The sequence below is a fragment of the Pelecanus crispus genome, chromosome 1 (genome assembly GCF_030463565.1).
Source record: "Pelecanus crispus isolate bPelCri1 chromosome 1, bPelCri1.pri, whole genome shotgun sequence".
In the NCBI taxonomy this organism is placed as follows: domain Eukaryota; kingdom Metazoa; phylum Chordata; class Aves; order Pelecaniformes; family Pelecanidae; genus Pelecanus; species Pelecanus crispus.
Genome location: NC_134643.1, coordinates 201,249,924 through 201,270,498, shown reverse-complemented (window position 1 = coordinate 201,270,498; position 20,575 = coordinate 201,249,924). Strand labels below are relative to the sequence as shown.

The 20,575-nt window shown below is 40.3% G+C and overlaps 1 protein-coding gene across 1 annotated transcript in view; it reads right to left on the bottom strand.

Moving 5' to 3' along the window:
* The window catches only part of STARD13 (StAR related lipid transfer domain containing 13), a 257,049-nt gene that overhangs the window by 186,295 nt on the left and 50,179 nt on the right, over positions 1-20,575 (bottom strand). The gene's annotated exons all lie outside the window — the stretch shown is intronic.

Sequence of the window (20,575 nt, the reverse complement as noted above, 5' to 3'; positions counted from 1 at the left end):
TTGAAAGATCTATAAATTTGGTAATAGAGATAATTTAACATCAACTGTTCTTCTAAGACATTAGCAAAGTGGGACTGTTTTTTTCAAAAGATGTTTGCAAAGTTGATTTTTTTTAATATTATTACCCCAGAGATATTATAATGTAAGCGTAATGTTAACTTATAGAACAAGGCATATTGAACATACTGTGCAGTGTCTAAGCAATGGATATAGTTTATAATTTCTACACTTTGAAAGTAAAAGTATACTTCGAAAGAGTGAAACTCTTTTCCTGAGAAAACTTATCTGTTGTTTGTCTTTAAGTTGCTTCTAGGAAGCCAAAGAGAAAGGTTGAGTCTATGGATCTTGCTTTGTCAGAAAACTTATTTAGTATTAGTAATCAAGAGCATTAAACTTGTACCTTACTGTAATAACTGTAATCATTTTCATATTTTCATGTACTTCTCATTTTCAGAGAGAACCTAATTACAGAGTAGGTATTTAACTGCACTATCCTCATCACTGCCTTTATCTAACAGCCTACCTTATGCAGCTAAATATTTTACCCCTGAGAGTCTCCTCGATTTGTTCCAAGATGCTGACATGGTTGTAATAAAAAGCACAGTTACCTTAACGGTTTTGCAGGGGAAACAATTAGTAAACCAGTAATATTTGGCATTTCAGAATCAATTAGCTCTGCTGGAGAAGTTCTACAAATACAATACTGATGCAGTAACACTTTGAAAGACATTATTAATGCCAGAGGAGAAATAAATATAATTGGAATTAACAAAACATGTTGTTATGGCTATTTACTGCTTAAATTTATTTACTATGTTTCATTCGGGGGGTGGGGGGGAAGTAAGGCTCATAATTGCAGATAGTAAGATTTTGCCTTTTTTATTTTGGAGAAGCGTTATTAGGTGTAACAAGTAACATTGTTTGTGAGTGGTTAATTAAACGGATATAATTTTAAAGGGGGCTAGGAACATAAAGTGTGGGTCACCTGGAAAACCCTGTACTGCAAAGGGACATCTGGCATCCTGAACTCTTTTATCCACAGGGACATGTCTGTTACAGAACGTGAGTGTCCTCCACAGCGGCTAAGGCAGTTCCACAGAGGAGACTCAGTTCAAGAACAAAACAGGATGAATGAAAATGAGGAGTCAAGAGAAAATCAGAATTTTCATTGCATCATTTTTGTCATAAATAATGAAAAGTCAAAATTATGTAAGATATGAAAAAATGAGCAAACCAATGTTGGAAATATCTGATTAATTTTCATATATAACTGAAAATAAATGCTTTGATAATCCCAATCATCCAGATGTCCGATTTTGGCACGTGGAACAAAACAAACCTTGAGTTAGTCTAACAGTACGTTGCACAGGCAGGATTCACTTCATTTAGTAATACGTGTCTACAATGCAAACATTTACAGCTGAGGCAGTCATTCTATATGGGGTATCAGTCATCTCACAAAATAAACTTCTGAATAGATCACTCTCTTAACATGCCTGTTTTGGCCTTTGACTGGGATGACCATGTCCCCTTACACGTAAGAAGTCAGAAGAACCAACGTACGCCTTTCATACAAACAGCATTTTCCACAGAACTTTGGTTGTGAAGCATTTGCCTTGTCTAACTGAATAGTCCCGTGAATGTCTGCAGCGGTACTATCTGACCTCTCTGCAGTGCCAAGGTTTGTGGAAGGTACCCAATGAATGTGAAAAATTTGAAACAAACAAAAAATGTAGCAGCTTCATATGAAGTGTGAATAATCTAAGAAACTATTTGAAAGTAGATGCTAATAGACAAAACTGCTGATACCAAATTGCTTTCTGCAGTGTAAATACATCTCAGTGAAAAACATATGTTTGGTATGAAAGCTGCCTCCAGGAAGACAGTAGATGTTTGCGTAAGTTTTTCAAAACACTTATATTTCCAACAGGCTGAAATTTAGGATTTTATTTATACAACAGATCTAGCCCTTATAAACGTATTTACTGAATGCTCAACAGGCGAATTACAGAGGAACCAACAGAAGAGATGTTGAGAAATACAAGGTGATGCCTTGTAATGCAAAATAATATGATTCAGGCTGGTTAATGACCTATATGTGTTGGCACGCATTCTCTGTTGGTTGTGACGTACCCTCTGCAGGTCACTGGCTCCTGCTGCTCAGATACCATCCCCCTGGGACCCTGCCCTCCTCACATGTACCACTACTCTCCCCTCCGTCCCCCCAAGACTTACTGTCAGAAGGGTTCTCGTGGGAACCTCCGTTGCCTCTTCCAGTGAAAAAGCAGTGAGTTACCCAAGACCTACTGTTAAAACCATTTCAGCTAACCCAGCTGAAACAGGTTACAGCATCTTAAATGAGCAGCTTGAAAGCAAGACCCGGGGAAGCAGTAACTGGTCAGGTGGTGAAGTGCAGGAGGACATGGAAACGTTTGCAGCTGGGATAGCTACAGCCAGAAGAGGGTATGCTTATTTCCTAAAGAAATGGAGCAGCATGCCATTATGATAGCTCAATGATACTCCGCGCTCTGGCTTGCTCTAGCCAAAAGAAGCTGATTTGATGTCAGGATACGCACAGAGTGGAAAGGAGAATGACACTGATAACATGTCTTTCTGTGAATTAGCGTGCAGTGTCACATAGAACATTGTGGAAGCATTTTTGGTCATCATCTTCCAAATGCAGAACCACAGTCTTAGAGGGGATTCACAGAGGGACCACTGTGAGTTGTCAAAAATTATGGAGCAAGCATGAAAAGAAAGGGATGGTCGCTCCTAGGAAGAAAATTAGCAGCATAGGAGATGTTCAAAAGTGCATAAATAATAAAAGGTATATCAAGGACTCTGTCTAAACTTAATTTTTAACTCCAGAACAAGGACATGCAAAACCATTAATTTTAAAAACGGTAATAGGAAACAGCTTTTTCACAAAACAGGAAATTATACTGTGGCATACATTTCTACAGGAGGTTTTGAGAGCAAGAGCTTAGTAACAGGCAAAAAAACTCAGACACCTTTTTGGATATCAGAAATATCCAGATTTACTATTTTTCAAGCCACTGCATTTTGAAATGAAACTACTTGAATAAACCTATTTCCACACAGGAGAAAAGTTCTCAGTGTGGAGGGTGAGACTCATACTGTTAGCAGCTTATTCCATGTAAGCCTACTCACCAGGCTATCCAAGTATTGATGCTCCTTGAAATTTCTCTTTCTGGCCACTCTGAAGACAGACACTGTGGATCTCATCCAAATGACAAGTCCTATGCCCCCCAAAATGTCTAGCAACCATTCAAAGAGGAGTTAAATGTAACACTAGAAGATACTTTAAAGTTATCATTAATTATAATTATGTTTTAAAGTAATAAATAACAGCCAGGAGTGAAGTGCCTTAATTTTCTTTGCCTTCATTTTTCATTTCTTTACTTTCCTTAGTAGAAAACTCTACATAATCTTGGCTGTGCAACACAATCCACTCCTCAAACTAATTACAGTATAAATTTCTACTCAATTTGTTAAATAAGCATTAGTTGGAAACTTCTTGGGAAACCCTTACCAACATAGTGAAAACCTTCCTTTATATAAATCATTTGAAAGAATATAAGAAAGGGAAAAAATCCATTGAAATTTAGCTCTTAGAAAGCTGATGAATAAGCTAATCTGTTACTGAGTGGCTCAATGTTCAATTGTTTAAAAATGGCATAGGAACAAAACCCCAGGAAAATGCCATTGTTCTGAGCTCTTTTCTTTTCTTAATTAGTCCTAATGCTATTTTATAAAATCACTATTCTCTTTTTTGTGTATCGTCCATCTGAACACATAAATATGCAAAATATAGAAAATAAGTACCACAAATAACTTCCAAAGTTAAAACTTGCACCTTAAATTAGAATTGCAGTACGGAGTAAATTACTGAATATAGGCTTCTTTTAGGATATAAATTGAATATGTTAATTTTATTCATCAAAAACAACGGCACAGTGCACATAAATACAAAACCCACCAGAAATAAGGGAAGGTCACCAGGCTAATCACTTTGGCTTATTTCCCTTTTCTGTACTCCCATCTGCCTATTTTCTCTGTTCTTTGTATTTAAAAGGAACAACTTGAACATAGTTACGCCAAAATTTGACCTACTTCTTTAGTTCATTTTAATTAATTTCTTTTTTTGGCAACATCTCTGTAATTTCTATACCTTTTACTGTACACATGGTTTCTCTTTAAAGCAAACTAAATAATGGCATGATTCTGCCACCGATGAGAAAACCTGTAACAGTACACGACTGAATCATCATCACCAAGGACTGATCTTTGCATTCAGACAGTGTCGTATGCAGGATGGGTGTCTGTACATTGAGAAATAGGTCACCTTAAGCCTACATGAAATTAGTATTAGCAAGGCTGCAGATCAAACTAATAGAAACAGAAGAGCATATTTCAAGAACACGGTTACTTGGAAGCATACTCTTTTCACATAATTTTGTGCAAATAGATTCACTTCACTTCATATTAAAATGCAGTACTTTGCTCTGAATCACCTCCTCCCAGGCCAGCACAGCCCATGTTACTTATTAATCAAAGATTGCAGAAAAGGAATTTTATCAGTAGTTGAGTACAATCATTTGAGAGGAAAGAAAACAACCTTAAGTACAGAAATCAAATCAAGTGCTACAAAAAGTACTCTGTTCTGGTATCAGCGATGCCAGCTTTTGAAAAGGAATATTTAAAATTGCTCCAGGATGGTAACAGAGTCAAAACTGACTGCAGAAACAGACAAACCTGCCAACTCCTTATAACAGATCTCAAGACCTAGTAACATGCCAATCTGTAAATAAGTTCCTGCAATTGCTCTCAGATCAGTTCAGGAGTGACTGGGACTCACGGACCACAACAGGTAACAATTCACGAGGGCTCTGCATGCTGGGATGAGCAATGAAGAACCCAAGCTAGAGACTGAAATTGTAAGAGATCCTGAATTACTGCTTTCTTCCCCAAACTTACCTCCCCACCCCGTTTTATTTTTTGGGATGGGTAAAGTATGAATAAAAACCTAATAGGGCTTTAACGATGATTGAATACGGGACAAAGAAGACATTATGTAGGCAGACTTAACTGGAAAGGGAAAATAAAAAAAAATATAAAGCAAAGATTGTTCAAAAGAACTGCTTTTAGATTTATGGTCCCCACTCAGAAATCACGTCCCAGCCCTGATGGAATTGTCTTTCCAGCCTCTTTCCGTGCTTGGCAGATAAGATGCAGAGGGAAACAGTTTGGGTGCGGTTGCCAACCTGAATTTTATGGGACCATGCCAGGCTACCCTAATCATATTCATACCGTCTTGCTTTAGCTTTCTGAGGTCTCTAAGAAGAAGCAGGTTTGCAATGCAAGGTGGCCCAATGAAAACCAAAGGAACAGAGAGCCTGGAAACAGACTGGCTCTGGAGCAGAAGAGTTGGTATTTCCTGTTATTTCTCACGGATCCAAAGCAAACTCAGGATGTCATCTTAAATTTCAACCAGTCTCCAGCTACTCTGAGACAGTTTATCTCGTGAGATAAGCTGATGGTGGCAAACTAAGTAGTTGGTGCTGGATACAACTTTCAAACGCATGCACTAGTGTAATTTCTACCATTACTGGGGTAAAGAAGAGCCAGCAGGTAATCCGAAGGGCACTTCACTGCACAGAAAAAATCACATTTCCTCCAAGCAGACAACAACCAGCTTGCCTGAAGGCTGTTGTGGTGGGTTCTGAAACCCTCCAGAGAAGAACTACATGAGGGCTCTGGATGAAAGGGAAGGACTGGACAAGACCTCCATCCCTCTTCCTCACTGGTGACTGAAACAGAGACTTAGACTTACCCCTTTTAAGAAAATTCCAAAATTACATGGGATCTATCCCATTCAGGCAGTATGATACCAGATGAGGCAGAAGAAAACAGCCAGGCTTCTCCAGAAGAAGGGAAGAGGGAAGAAAGGTACTGCAAAGAAATGGATTCTCCATCTTTCCCGTGCACCTTCAAAGAGGCTAAGCTGGAGGCTGTAAATGTGGTAAAGAAATGTGGGCAAAGAGTTTGTGGCAATGGTAGCTCTATTAGCTTCTCAGACGGTCTTGTCCTGAAGACAAGAACGTACATCCCATACTAGAGAGAATTCATATGATAAATTAAACCCCACAGAGCAGTCCTATTATTGTAGTCTTTCTTTAGAAAAAAGAAAGCACTAAACTATCGTGTTATAGTGTGTCACGCATCCAGGACAGCTGGCAAGGCAAATGTGGAAGAGAAGCTTTTTATTCTTGGAGAGGTAATCTCTTCCATCCTTTCCAGAGCTATACAGTTTCTTAGTGTATGAATCCTGTCCCAGACAGTATGGTTTGGGAATTTGCTATTCTCTACTGGAGAAATGCTAATGAGCACAGCCTTTTACCCAAAACATCTAGATGTCTGGAGTTCTTGCCAATTTGTTTGTTTGTTTATTAAGAAATAAGATTGCTCCTCATGCTGAGAAGTTGCAGCAGCAATTGGAGAGGCTGCTGTAGAAGGGAATGAAGAGAAAATGTGAGTCACATTTGGCAGCATCTGTCATTACACATAGCAGAAGCTGCACTTAAGCTAGAGCTTGCTAAAGCAAATGAACTAACAGAAATACAGTCTTATCCATCAGCATCACTCTCTAAGTCAGAGCTGGCAGATGCAGCATATCAATTTGACCTGGGATGTTGTCCCAAAAGACCTCAGGAGAGCTTTTGCAGAATGATTCCAGCAACTCTAGAAAGGCCCCAGGCTATCTGAACTGAACAACAGATGTAGGGATAGATGATATTCCTCTCAGGTACAAAATGGGTTGCCTTTGCTGGAAATGCTGGTAGATATCGAAGAAGAGAAAGAGTGAAATCAAGGCTGTCCTTTCCCTTCTTCCTGAGGCTGCAGCATGGGAGCTGGGGTGCAGGTCTGCAATCAGAAACATCTTTGCCTTTGATCATGAAGGATTCAGTCACAACCTGGATCACAATTCAGCCTGTATCTAGAGTCACAGCCTGGGATCTGGGGCAGAAAAAAAAAGGGTATACTGAAGAGAAAATTGCAGTGCTCCCTCTGGTGCTCCTTTCCTTTCCAGGTACAAAGTCTGAACATTAGGAGAAGTTGTTTATCTCACTCAAAAAAAAAAAAAAAAAAGTGCTTTTACAGAAAAAGGGATCAAACACACAAAAATATTGCAGAACTTACCTGCACAAAATTCAGCATAGAAAGACACAATAGTGACCAAAACTATGGCTTTCTCATAATAAAGAGAAAATAAATCTAAGATCAACAAACCACTATCACCAGAAAAAGATAACATAAATGAAGACGACTGGACCTGAAGACAGGTGAGATAGGAAATACAGAGCAGAAAGCTCTGTGATTTTGGTAGTGCTATATAAAAACAAGAGTTATACCACTAGGTCCTAATTTGGTACCAAAACTAGGTTTCCTATCCTGAAGAGATGGGACCTGCAGCAGACAGGTGGTGAGGGGCAAGGTCTCTCTGTGGAAAGGCACATACACTAGGAAGAAGCGAGGCAGGGAATACAGAGATGGGTATTAATTTGGAAGACATCACTAATACGTAAAGCTACCTTATTTCTGTTTGGGAGTCCCTGGTCAGAAATATGTATACAGGTATTGTGCACCATGTATCAGTAAAACAGGTAGCATCAATCCTACTGTACACACATAGCAAATCTGACAGTTTTGGGATGCATTATCATAGAATCATAGAATAGGCTGTGTTGAAAGGGACCTTTAAAGGTCATCTAGTACAACACCCCTGCAACGAGCAGGGACATCTTCAACTAGATCAGGTTGCTCAGAGCCCCGTCCAACCTGACCTTGAACGTTTCCAGGGATGGGGGATCTAACATCTCTTGGGCAACCTGTTCCAGTGCTTCACCACCCTCATGGTAAAAAATTTCTTCCTTATATCTAGTCTGAATCTACCCTCTTTTTAGTTTAAAACCATTACCCCCTGTCCTATCATTACAGGCCCTAGACTTGTGACTGAGTCAAGGCAGGCTGCAAAGCTGATTCACGTAGTCACAGGAAGGCACGCTGCGAAGAAGGGAGTGCTTGCGACGCTCGTGTCCAGCGTCAGGTCACACGCACCCTGCAGTTGGTGCTGCTGTGCAGCGGCAAGATGGCACAGGCTGCCAGGAACCCTGGACAACTTCAAACGATCTCGTTCCACCTGGACTGAAGTCATGTCCAGAGAAAATGTTGGACTCTCAACTTCCCTGTGGGTTGGGCAGCCTGGAGCGAGCGCTGCTGTTGCCACTGGTGGCATCTGTCACTGCTGATAGTCACAGGGAAAGCAAGTTTGGGACTTCCAGCTCGATGCATTCAAGTTCTGCTTATATTTACTTCACACTAGCTACTTCCAACAAATCTATGTTTAATTTCACTACATAAAGCAAGTCTAGTTTTCTGGATGTCTGATTATCTTATTTATTTATCCACACACATATTTATGTCATCAATGGCATGTTTAGCAACCATACTTTCTTTGCATCTATGTGCATGTATAAATGAGGAACATTTATGTCTCCTGGCCTTCCTTCCAGTTATGTAACTGTTAAGCTATGTATTCAGCTATTACCCCGCTAAAACTGTTCTTCTGATCCTAGCTCAGTTACAGTTTGCTGCATCTTGTTTTCATTATGCTGTAAAACTAAGGCAGTGGAGGAGGAGGACTGTGAGAAAACCATTTGTTCAATGAAGAACCCCACAAAATTGCAAAAATGTTTTACTGAGCTCTTATGGTAGGAGCTGTGTTCTTCTGATAAGATAACAAAGGAAGTTTTCTCTCTCTCCCAATGGAATGCAATTCCATTTTTACACACACACAAAGATATCAGAAATAGATGCTGGATTTCATATTAATATAAATATATCCCAAGCCAATTAACCATTGTACTATGTCATAAATATAGTTCTGCTTTTATGAGTGTCATATCTTTTGCTGATGGAGTGCCAAAATCTTTTCTCAACCCTTTCACTTCCAAGACAAATTGTCAGTATCCCCAGTGGCATGTATTAATTTATAGACGAGCAGGATCTTCATGGGATTACCAGCTGCTCTTCACATTTACATCTTTTGCCAAGATAATCTTTCATAACATTTTCTTGAAGCACTCAATTACATGGAAAAACCTCTGTAATGACCGGGCCTTGGCTCACCTTGCTCTCTTGTGGAAATGCTATTAAAGAATAATTCTATGGGTTGGAAAAAAATACATGAGGATATAAGAGTTGTCTCTGAAATATTTGGCTCCTTGCACAATGAACAGCAGGCTCTGCATAGGGCCATATCTCTCTAGCACATTCACCAGTATTGTTATATTAATATGTTATATTAATACTAATGTATTATCATATTAAGTACAGGCAAAACTATTGTGTGAAGTACTTCTCATTTGACACGTAAAAGATGCCCTATATTCCAAAAAGCTTTCCTTGTAAATGTAAAAGAGACATTAGACAGCAGCGTGTAAATAGGAAAGAACAAAGAATCAGCACAACTGTGCTGGGTTGGCACACTACTGTGTGCAGCGCACAAGTGGCCCAACTCCCACCAGGTTTTTCAGAAACAGACTTTTAAGAAGGTTTTAAAAGGAAGACTGTTGCTGAGCCCTGGCTGTTCACAAAGAATTTTCCTAAAGCATGAGGCCCCAAGTAAGACAAATCACAAAAGAACTTCCTTAAATATAGGAATTCGGGGATTTGGGAATGGAGAGATGGAAGGTGTGGGAGTGTGCTAAGAAGAGAATATGGTAAGAAAAGAATAGGCTGTTAAAGAAGTTGCAAGTGAAAATAAAGACCTTATATTCGATACAGCAAAAAGTGGAGGCATGGCTTGAGGAATGCAAGAAGAATATGGCTGAAGTGACGGATAAGGAAAATGATCTCTGCAGTAACGTTTGGGAGATCTGAGCGGCAAGACTGCACTCCTTTCTCACACTGAGAAGCATTTAGCTCAGTGGCTCTGCTGAATCTGGAGGGATTACTTTTGTGAGTTATCAATCTCCAGCATCAGATAAAGCTCCATGAACTTCCGCATGATTTCTGCTGAACTGCATTCACTTGAAGCAATGCATTGGGCGATGCATGTCAAAAAGAGCGTGGACCAGAGGACAGAAACAAAAAATGATCACAGATCTAGAAAATGTGAATTGTAAGGAAAATTTGATGGAAGTAGGATTGTTAATTTAGAAAAGAGAGGGCTGAAACAAGAGCAGTTTTCAAACATATGCCATAAAGAGAAAAAAATAATCTTTTTTCCACATCTGAGGAGAACAAGAGGAAACGAATTTAATGTGCAAGAAAATTTTAAAGAATAAACTTTCTAATGTTAAAAATATAGTGAAGGACTGGTTGCCCAGTGAGGTTATGGGGTCTCCATCATCAGAGGTCTTCAAGAACAGAGTAAACAAACATCTCTCAGAAGTGGCATAGATCTACCTGATACTACACTGTGGCCAAGGAAATGAAGTATATAGTTTACAGGAATCCCTTAAAGCGTTTTTTGTCTCTTACTCTATTAACCTTCAAATAACCAGTTTTAAATAAACTTGTAAGATGAGGTATTCTTCATGACTTGATCAATACAACGAGATTTATACCATCCTTGAATTTTACATCTGTAACCTCACTTAAAATACTGTTTCACGAGTCCAAATACTGTGCTGTGTTTTTTCAAGTGTCTTTCACTGATTGGAATAGGAGTCAGAGATCTGAGATCTGAAATGGGTCATTACTTTTCAGGTCTTGTTTTACAACTACTTCACACACTGACAATGGGAGACATGGCACAGAAGTTTTCCTTGCAATAAGGTAAGCAGTAAAGGTATAGTCCCTGGAGCTGTGACAGAAAGGGACAGGTAAGGAAAAGATTGTTATCTGGGATCAGTTTTGTCCCAGAGAGTAAAATGAAAGTACCACCAGGATAACTCTCCAGCAAGATGAACCACTGCCATAGTAACTGTTGCCAGTACAGAACTATCACCTTTCCTATAAATTAAGCCAAAACACATATACGATCATATTTTAGTTTAAAAATAACTTTTTAAAAGTTTAAAGATTACCTGGTTCCCAGTATGATATGTTCCTATATAAGTATGGCTACACAACACAGAAATTAGATATTTCTTATAATCTTCAAATGCAGCTTTGCATTCCAATTCTGTGGGCACTGTAATATTTTCAAGCCTTATAATGAAGTTTCCTGGCCAGTTGGAAGTCATTAACCTTTACGATACTTTGAGATTTTAGCGGGGTTGAGGGACTACAAAAAGCAAATACCAAAGGACTCAAATTTGGAAAACACTAATCCCATTCATGTCACCAAATTCACTACAGACACTTGAAAAGCAGTGATTAAAAATAGCTAGACTAGATGCATGTGTGTCAAGCTGCAAGTGTTCCCAGAAGATAATCGCACAGATGTCCAAGCTCACACAACGGAAATTACAAGGCAGGGTGCCTGCCACTAAAGAGACATTTTTCCTTCACACAGAAAATGGGAGACAGTCTTCAGAAAAATGCTGATGCTGTGTTCACACAGATAAACGTTCAAGTCCCTAAGGGTCCTTATTCTAGCAAGAACTGTGAGATAAATAAAGGCAGAGCATCTGAAAAGAAACAATTCTTCCAAAAAACCAAACTAGCATTATTGGAAATCTAAATACAAACAAATTGCAACTGAGGTCAGGATGCTGCTTTTAGTTCCCATGCCAAATCTTCCAAAATCAACAGTGTGGTTTGGCTGTATGTTATCAATAACTGCTTGCCATGCATTCATATGACATGACTCACTGACACTCAGCTTCCTTCCTGCACTTCCTTTGGCTCTCAAACATAGCTCTGTATTCAAACTTAATTAGTAATGATGTCACACGCCGGCCTTGCAAATCAGCACCCAGTCAAGCCCTGCGCTAACGGAGGCAGAAGCCGACAAGTAGGTATGGCCACTCAAGCTGGTAATGTGCCTGGCTTTTGAGAGTCTGCCAGGGAAACACAGAAGAGCATTAAGTTATTGAAATCTGAACTCTAAAATAAATATTAATGCTGGCTAAATTTTTTTAAAAGTGTCTGAATGACTGAATCTCTCTGCCCTGTTTCCAAATGCATGGATGCAGCTGAGGAGTCTGTGTTAGCAGGCAATGTGGCTCAGGCACCTCAACATTTATACTGGTTATCTGCACAGTAAAAGTCTTTAGCTCTCAAACTTTCTCATTTTAATCAAGAGCACATGATATCTTTTTGTGGTTTTAAGAACCTCAGATTATGTCCCAAATAGAAGTTTTATGTAATTTCTTTGAAAATCGATCAGATATCCAGGAAAGCTTGTTGGGACACCAGACAATATAGGATGCACGTTAATAACGAGCTGTCTTTGCCAGTCTACAAGTCTCATTATTTTGGCAGGTGGGCAATACTAGGCTATAGCTGCCTTAAAAAAAAAAAAAAAAAAAAGCAAGTTAGTGCTGAAGATGTCAATACAAGGCAGTTGCTTTAAGAGGAAAGGTAGGCTATGCTTTCTGAACACTGACTTCCAAGCTACTTCGCTGAATGGATGTTGTTGTTTGGTACAACTATATATTACAGACATGTTTACTAGAGAAGTATAGCAAACATTAACTATAATATAAAAACAAACAAAAAAGCTGCATCACAATTTCTGTTTCCGGAGACAGCTTTGAACTGACTTTGCTACCGCTAAATGTTTTATACCAAAAGCTTTTTAGGTTCATAGTTCTTCACAAACACTAAGTAAAAATAGATGTCTGCCCTTGAGTCTTAAGCCAACATAAAATATTTACAAGGATGGCATGACAACCAGTATGCTTCAGCCTCTGTAAGAAGTTGGAATTCCCCTGATAAGGGCAGCTTCTGTGAAGTGTTATCATACTATTTATATCAAGTGTTATAAATGAAATTCTTATGCTGAGGTACATGTATCCAAAGAAAATGCAGCCTACTTAAACTACATTTTTACTGTCGACTTGCACACAAATTAACTTTTTTTTCTACCTGCCAGCAAATTCTTTCTAATTGTTCTGCAATTTATTATTTGTCTGAAACAGCACATAACTACAGAGAAATAAATTATTTTCCACTGTGACTAAACTGACTCCATGTCTATAAAATCATTTGCAATGGAGTTCCAAGTTTTCTGACAGATGAGGTGGATCTCAGTGGTGACCCATGAGCATGTCACAGATGAAGCACGGAGAGGGAATGAACAAGCTCTGTCAAATCTGTACAGATCCATGCAAAGCCAACTTGGATGTCTGTGTTATGTATTCCTACATCAGAATCACATGAGAGCAGGGTGCAGAGACACCCCAATGGCCCTGGGTGACGTTAGCCAGATAAAGTCAGGTTTGTAACCTCACTCTCAGTCCTGGATCTGTCAGCAAAGCTGGCAATGGAGAAGTAAGGAGGCAGGATGCATATGATGGCAATCATGGAGCAAGAAAGATGATAAAGAAGAGGTACAGTAGACCTGAGAGAGATTTTTGTGAAGAGCTGAAACAACAAGACACATTATCAATATTCTCCAGTGAGGGGTCAATTATCTAAAAGTTGGGAACGAATGGTCTAGGTGTTTCTGGTGCTGCTGAAATTCCCCCCAGGCACCGTGCTCTGAGGTCTTGAAGAAATTCCTGTAGAAGGACTCCTGCTGACCTCCATGGGAACAAATGTATCTCCAGACCTGCAGGACTAGAACTACAGCTTTTCTTTGCACAGTGTTCACAACACCGTTCTCAAATATTCAAGTAGCCACAATTTTGCCTGCTTTCCCATTATGAACAAAGCAATTTTAAGTTGTAAGCATATGTCTTAAATTATTGGTCCCAACAGTGAGCCTATAATGCAGCAGTGATTTGCAAAACACTCAGAGAACCAGTTAATGATAGGATGTCATATAATGTCAAGATACTCACTCAGAAGCCATGAATCAAACAGAACAAACAAGCCACAGCTCTAATCAACATCTTCTTGGGAGGAAAAAAAAAAAAAAAAAAAGGAAGACAGTCTTCAACAATAAAAGCCATTATGCCTGAAATTCCCTGGTCAATCTTTTGGCTTTCAATAGACAAAGTTCATCAAAAGTTCCTTGCATAAGGTGGGCTAAACAGGGAAAATAGATGCCTTCACCACAGGCATCAGTAGAGTTGCTGCATTCTTCAAAGCTCTTGCAATTTTGTGCCAAAGCCTGCTGGAACTCATCGTGCTTCTGCAGGGACTGAACTGCCTCCAGCAAGCCACTGTGCCTTATGCTTTCTCTATCCGTCCCCTAACAGCCTGTGTGCCTACTGCCTAGCTATCTCTATCCCCGTAATTGAGAATTTGGTCTACCATATACCTTGCTGAAGAGTGGGTTTTGATCTTCACAACACGAGATTCAAGGCATTATTTTTTAATATAAGAAGCAGCATAATAGCACATTGGCAAAATGTCAGGTATATACATAGGAATAAAAGGCAGCCTGGGCTCATTCCCACACGGTGCAGCATTATCATCAGGAGAAGTCTGGGGAGAGGAAACGCTGAGAAAGGAAACTCAGAACCAGAAGTCATTAGGGTCATAACTCATATGCAAGACAAAGCAAAGTGTTTACTTTAAAAATTATTTAAAGTGAGATATGCCTGAACACATCATTTCCCCAGGGATAGCTAACAGTCTCTGGCAAGCACTTAAAACACCCATGCTCGTGGGATAAAGTTTGTTGTAGACAAAATGCTGCCAATATTGATTAGCATGAGAAGGAGAATCTAATTACTTTTCAAAAGCACATGATTCCTGAAAGTTCAAGCTAGTCAAGAAAAGTGGTACCATGTGCCAAATGCTAAGATGGACACTGTTAGGGGATCTGGCCCTGTCTCGTAGGATTCAGTGAGAATTTAGCAGGAGCAGAATTAGTAAGAAAATATGTTATTCTGTCATTTTCTGTGGGCAACACAAAACAAAACCAGAAGACAGCAAACAAACCAACCCCTAAATCCCCAAGCCATCTTTTCTTTCTTTGCTCTTTCCTCTTCTCTATTCCTTGTGCATGAACCACACAACTGCAGAAAGGTTAAATAATTCAGAAATCAGAACCTGTCTTTCCCACCCTCAACTGCAACTCAGTCTTGTTCTGGATCCTCCCAGAAGGAAGGCCCATGAGGAGTCTTCTCCTCACACAGCTCCCCTCAAAGCCCACTGGGAGTTTCAGTGAAGGCAAATCTGCCAGGTATGGAGCACACCCTATGCAACAGGGCCATTTCATCACTTCTAGCAATCCGCTGCCCTTACTTATACCTAGAGGCGTCTATGGCTCCTCCCCAGTTATTTTCACCATATTGTTACCTCCAAGACCTGCAAAAATCCTACACAGATTCCAGCTCTACCAGCTGTCACTCTAAAACTCAACCTTTTTCGCACCTGAGGCGTTGCGTAAACTGCTTTTCCCAGCCCATCTTCCACATGCACATCCAGCAGTGGATGGGGGAGCTGAACATCCTGATGATGATATAGTAAATATAATTGCACAGTTATAGCCACCTTAAAGGGAAAGCCAAACATTCATATGCCTAAGGGGAGTGGTTTAACAAATTTATATGCAGATGGAAGCATATTAAGAGCAAACAGCTAGTTATTGACAGAATAAATATTCCCATAATAAGTGTATAACAAGGAGCGAAGGCATAGCATGCAAAGCAGATGGCTGATCTGTGCAACTAAATGTGCGGGTCCCAGCAGCCTCATTTAGGCTTGCACTTTCCCTTTTTTAGACTCTGGAGAATGAAAATAACAAAAAAAGAAGAAAAAAAGAGAAAAACAGGCAATTCCAGCAGATTAACTGCTGATCCAACTGAATGAGAACTGCCAGACACACTGGAAATCAGGACGCCCCAGAATCTGCTGTGTTGAAAGGCCTACGACAAATGCGTACCTTTCAGTGAAACCAGGGGAACTGTTGCCCTTAAGCGCCTCAGCGGTGTGCTCCACTTGAGTGAGCTATCTTCTTAGTTGCCAGAGACCTTGCTTTGCAAACGCAGCCTTTGCAGACAGAGCAGGGTGTAAACTGGGAAGCTACTGGATGTCAACCATGTTATTGGGATGCTGAGTCACTAAAAAGTACAACTACACCAATTTTACTGGGACATCTGTCAACAGTATCCCAAATGCCTCAGGCAGCAGGGTTCAGGATTTACTTGCCTTACTGTAGTAAGTCTGAAGGAGTAAACGGTATTACAAAGAATGTTTTGTATATTCTGGGCTAGGTAGGAAGGAGCAAAGCAAGCACTGATGGGAGTATACAAGAGAGTTCTGTACAGCAGGGAAGACAATCTCATGACTGATAGTGCAGGACTGAAAATCAAAAAATCCAGTTGATCCTTTCTGTACTGCAAGAGACCTCATGTGGGATGCTGGGCAATCATTTGCATTCTGCCCTTCTGCCTTCCAGCTGCAAAATGAAGACAGTGAAGAACATGAAGTGACTTTCTTGGGTCTGAAAACCTAAATATTGCAATTCACCTCTTTGCTTTGGCCATGTTTCTCCTGACACAGAAAGCAGGGGATGCAAAAATTCCAGAGGCAGATGAAATGTATTATTACAGAAATGCCCATCAGGAAACACCAGATGTGAACTCATTCATGTTTACAGAATGCTTTCAGGTCCCCACACTAAAATGCTAAGATCATCATTAGAATTTATAGTTGAAAAGGTCTGCTGAATGCTTTTGTACAATGAAAAGAATATAAACAGTCACTGATCAACCTACATTCAAAGAAGCAGGGCAGGCTATACCTTTCAGTGTTTTGTCGTCTTATTTCTTTCACAGTGATTTTTCAAAGCTAGAGAAAATTTACAGCATGGTTTGCTGTAAAATTTGTTTTCAGCAAACACTCTCTGCAAATTACTGAATAGCGTAGACGTGCCATATGGTACATAATTTTTTTTCCCCACATGATGACCCTGAGGTCTTCAGAGCTGGAGAATGTCTGATACCAGTAATTCATTCCAGAGCTAGGGGGACCTTTTTAACGTACTTTTTAAATATCTTAGAGTAATACATATCTTAGGGGGAAAAAACCCCTCCCAGTTTGATAAATGCCATACTCACAGTTGCTGTCAACCAACTAACCTCACTGTCCAGTTGTTAGTATTGCTAGGTGAAACAAACGCATAGTAATGGTTCTTCTGTGTACTTACATAAAACTAATTCTTACTGGAAGAAAATGAAGCACCTGTGACAGTGCAACCAGGGGATGGATCTACCAGACTTGTCTGATATAAGCATGTCTACCATACACACGCACTTCCTATCAATGCCGACCCACCACCCGCACCACTCCCAGACTGAACTAGAGGATTCTGTTGTCAGGGAGGCTGGACCTTCTCTAGTCCTTACTGCAGGCTTTTAGTTTAGTCCAAGAACATGCATTAAGCCATGGAATTCATACCTACCATTGACTTTGTGAACCTCAGATATGGTGAAAAAAATTCACCTTGAACTTCAGCCATGGTGGGCTATATCTCAAATTTGCTGGGAATTATGAATATTTACTTCTCAGATGAGATCACATCATGCTTACTTACACTGTGAATGAACCAGAAGTACTTCCTTTGAGACCACTCCCAGGAAGCCCACCCAAACCAGGGATGGACACTCCTTGGACACTACCACCACAGCCACTGTGAAAAATATTGAGTCGGTCAGTCCTTCTGCAACCACCTTTGTAAGACTCTCCACTAAAGCTCAGTCTTGTCCCATATGCAGTGACTGGGTAGGGACCTTGGCCACACAATTCCAAAGGAGCTATAACATAAAAAAGGTATTGTCCCAATGTACTCTGTGTGGACAATCAACAAAACCCACCACAGTCTGCTTTCCCACATCCTAAGTACAAATGAATGGCACTGCAGGAGGCTGCTGGACAGTAAGTGTGTGAAACACTTGCCAGCCAAGAGGAAGGGGCCATAGGTACTCTGTAGGCTAGCCAGGACTGTGGGGAGCAGGAAAACATTCTGATTTTCCAAGAGGCACAAGCTATTCTTGCTGATGAGATTTCAGTCAGTTCACAGCAGCTGGAACTCCACGTCACAGAGGCATACACAGCTGGACAGTTCGGCACCAAGATCAGTCTCTCTCAGTATAAAAGAACAGGCCACCCAATTGAGCATGACAAGTACATAGAAGCTAAATGTCCTAAGGAGCACTCTCAAAGAGGTGCATATAAAAACGAATGATCATCAGAGAAGGTAGTACTTCTGATAGACCTTAATAAAAATTTTCCATGTGGACAGAAAGGTCAATAACTTGACTCAGTACTACCTACCATCCAAACCCCACAAAGAGATTATGACAAAAGGAGGCTCCTCAATTAAACAAAACCAATAACTGTGCAAACTTCTGTCAACCCAGAACCAGAGAGTCCTGACCCTGGGCTGAATCCCTGCTGTGAAACAAGGACTCAAAGACAAGTACTTGGTGAAGCTCCAGATATGCATTCAGAAAATAACACCCAAAGAAAGCAGGCAAGAAGTCCTTGAGGCTTTAGTATGGGTACAGCTTGGGGATTAAAACTCATTACAACCATTTATTGCCAAAACTTTTTATTTCCTTGTATCACCACGATGGCTAGGACTGGGGTGGACAAGACACCCTTAATCACCGAAACCAGGTTCCCTTTTAAAAAGGGTTCATTAAAAAGGTGGAATACATTCATACAGCATTAGACTTCAAGTTTAAATCAGTTGTCTAAGCTCTCACTAAATTCACTCTGTGAACAGACTGAATGACTGGTTGAAAAGCCAGTGCAACTCATCAGAAAACAGTCTGTAAGAATATAAGGATTTGCATCTCAAAATGCTCCGACTGTGCAGACCAGAATCACCACTAGTCTAGACAGACAGTTCTGTCTGACATCAAAGCATGGTTGTGTTAGGATTGCACTGCCTGAAGAAGGGGTGAAGAATAATTTAGAGCTGAGGCTATAGATAGACATCTCATTAGGCAGATTATCTGAGCTGAAATTTCAAGAACCTTTGGTAAACTATTTTTATACATGAATCAAGGCCGACTCCATAAAAAAAAAAAAAAAAAGGCGATGAAAAGAGGTCAAGGCTTTGGATTTCACACTGCATCCTGAACTGGTGTGTCAGCAGAGTGATGCTGGGTGCTGATGTGAGCTGGTCCCTCACCTTGCTGCTGATGCAGAGGGAAGAGTGCCACCTACTGAGTCACTTGTTAGGCTTCCTGCAGCTTCTGCCTGTCCTTGCATGTCTCTGTCCCACTGACCACATCTGATCCTCCTCTGGCTGTGGGGTATTTCAGATTGCTCCCAGATACCACGCGCCTGCCATCAACAAAGCTTCCTGCTGTGCTGTAATTACTGAAGGGAGTAAGGAGGCATTCAGCCTGGGAAATTAAAAGAGAATAGGATTCCCTTTTCACTTACGCTGGTATAAAGCTAGCAGGAAATCTGAATCAGGCTGCAGATCTCCTGGGAATCACTGTATGGCAGTAACTGTGTTTTGATGAATTTTACATTTATCTGCACAGAGATCCCTTGCATAGTAGGCACAACCATGGATCAAGTTTGGTCAATTAACATAAAGAAACTACAACACATTTCTTAGGACATTCTAGGACTAAGGACATGCAGGCTACAGGAACTAATACCGTTAATAGGAAACACGTAACTTTTGCAACCATGATCGTGGAGAAGATGAAAGTGAGCACTAAGAAACAAAAGAGAGGTTCTCTGGTATTTGTCTGCCTGGTTATCTTCTTTGTTCCTCTTTTGCTCTTCCATTTCATGATTTTCATGACGCCTTTGCCTTTGTGCTGAGAAATAAGCGGCCTCCTTTCAACAGAAAATGTTAATGATTTACTCAGTTCTTGGATTTCTATACACCCAGAGTACTGCATATTTCTTCAACACAGACCATCAAATTTGCAAGTCTACCTCCATCCAAAGTCCCTTTCAGTTATCCCTAGGTGGGCCATCACCACCACTGTACAATCCTCCTCTGAGGTCCAAATTACTTAGTTTTTCTCTTTTCTTAGTACTGGTGGTGGCTGGCTTATGGAGGATAGTATACTGCTATCCACTTCAGTGTCTATGCAACTCATCAGTGAACGTGCATTACAAAGAGCCCAGATTCTGGTATGGCCTCAACTGCTAAAACTCTTTTTTTTTCCCCCCCCAGACAAAGCTGTGAGACATGTAACTAGCTCTGGATGTGCTCAAATCAACATTTAGCATGCAGGTCAACACACTAGATGGAACAAGGAGTCTGGAAACCACGACCTACAAGAAAAGGCTAGATAAATCAGATTGACCTGAGGAAGGAAGGCAGAAGGGAAATAATAAGAACATAACTTCTTGATTATGACCACAAGAAGACGTTTTACAGCAAGAAAGCATAGTAAAACTTTCTAATGTGGGGTACTGAAACATATCATCTGAACAGGCTCTGTAGTCTGTCAATGGGGGTCTTAAAAAGAAGCTAGACAAAGTTTTGTCAGGGTGACATAGGTAT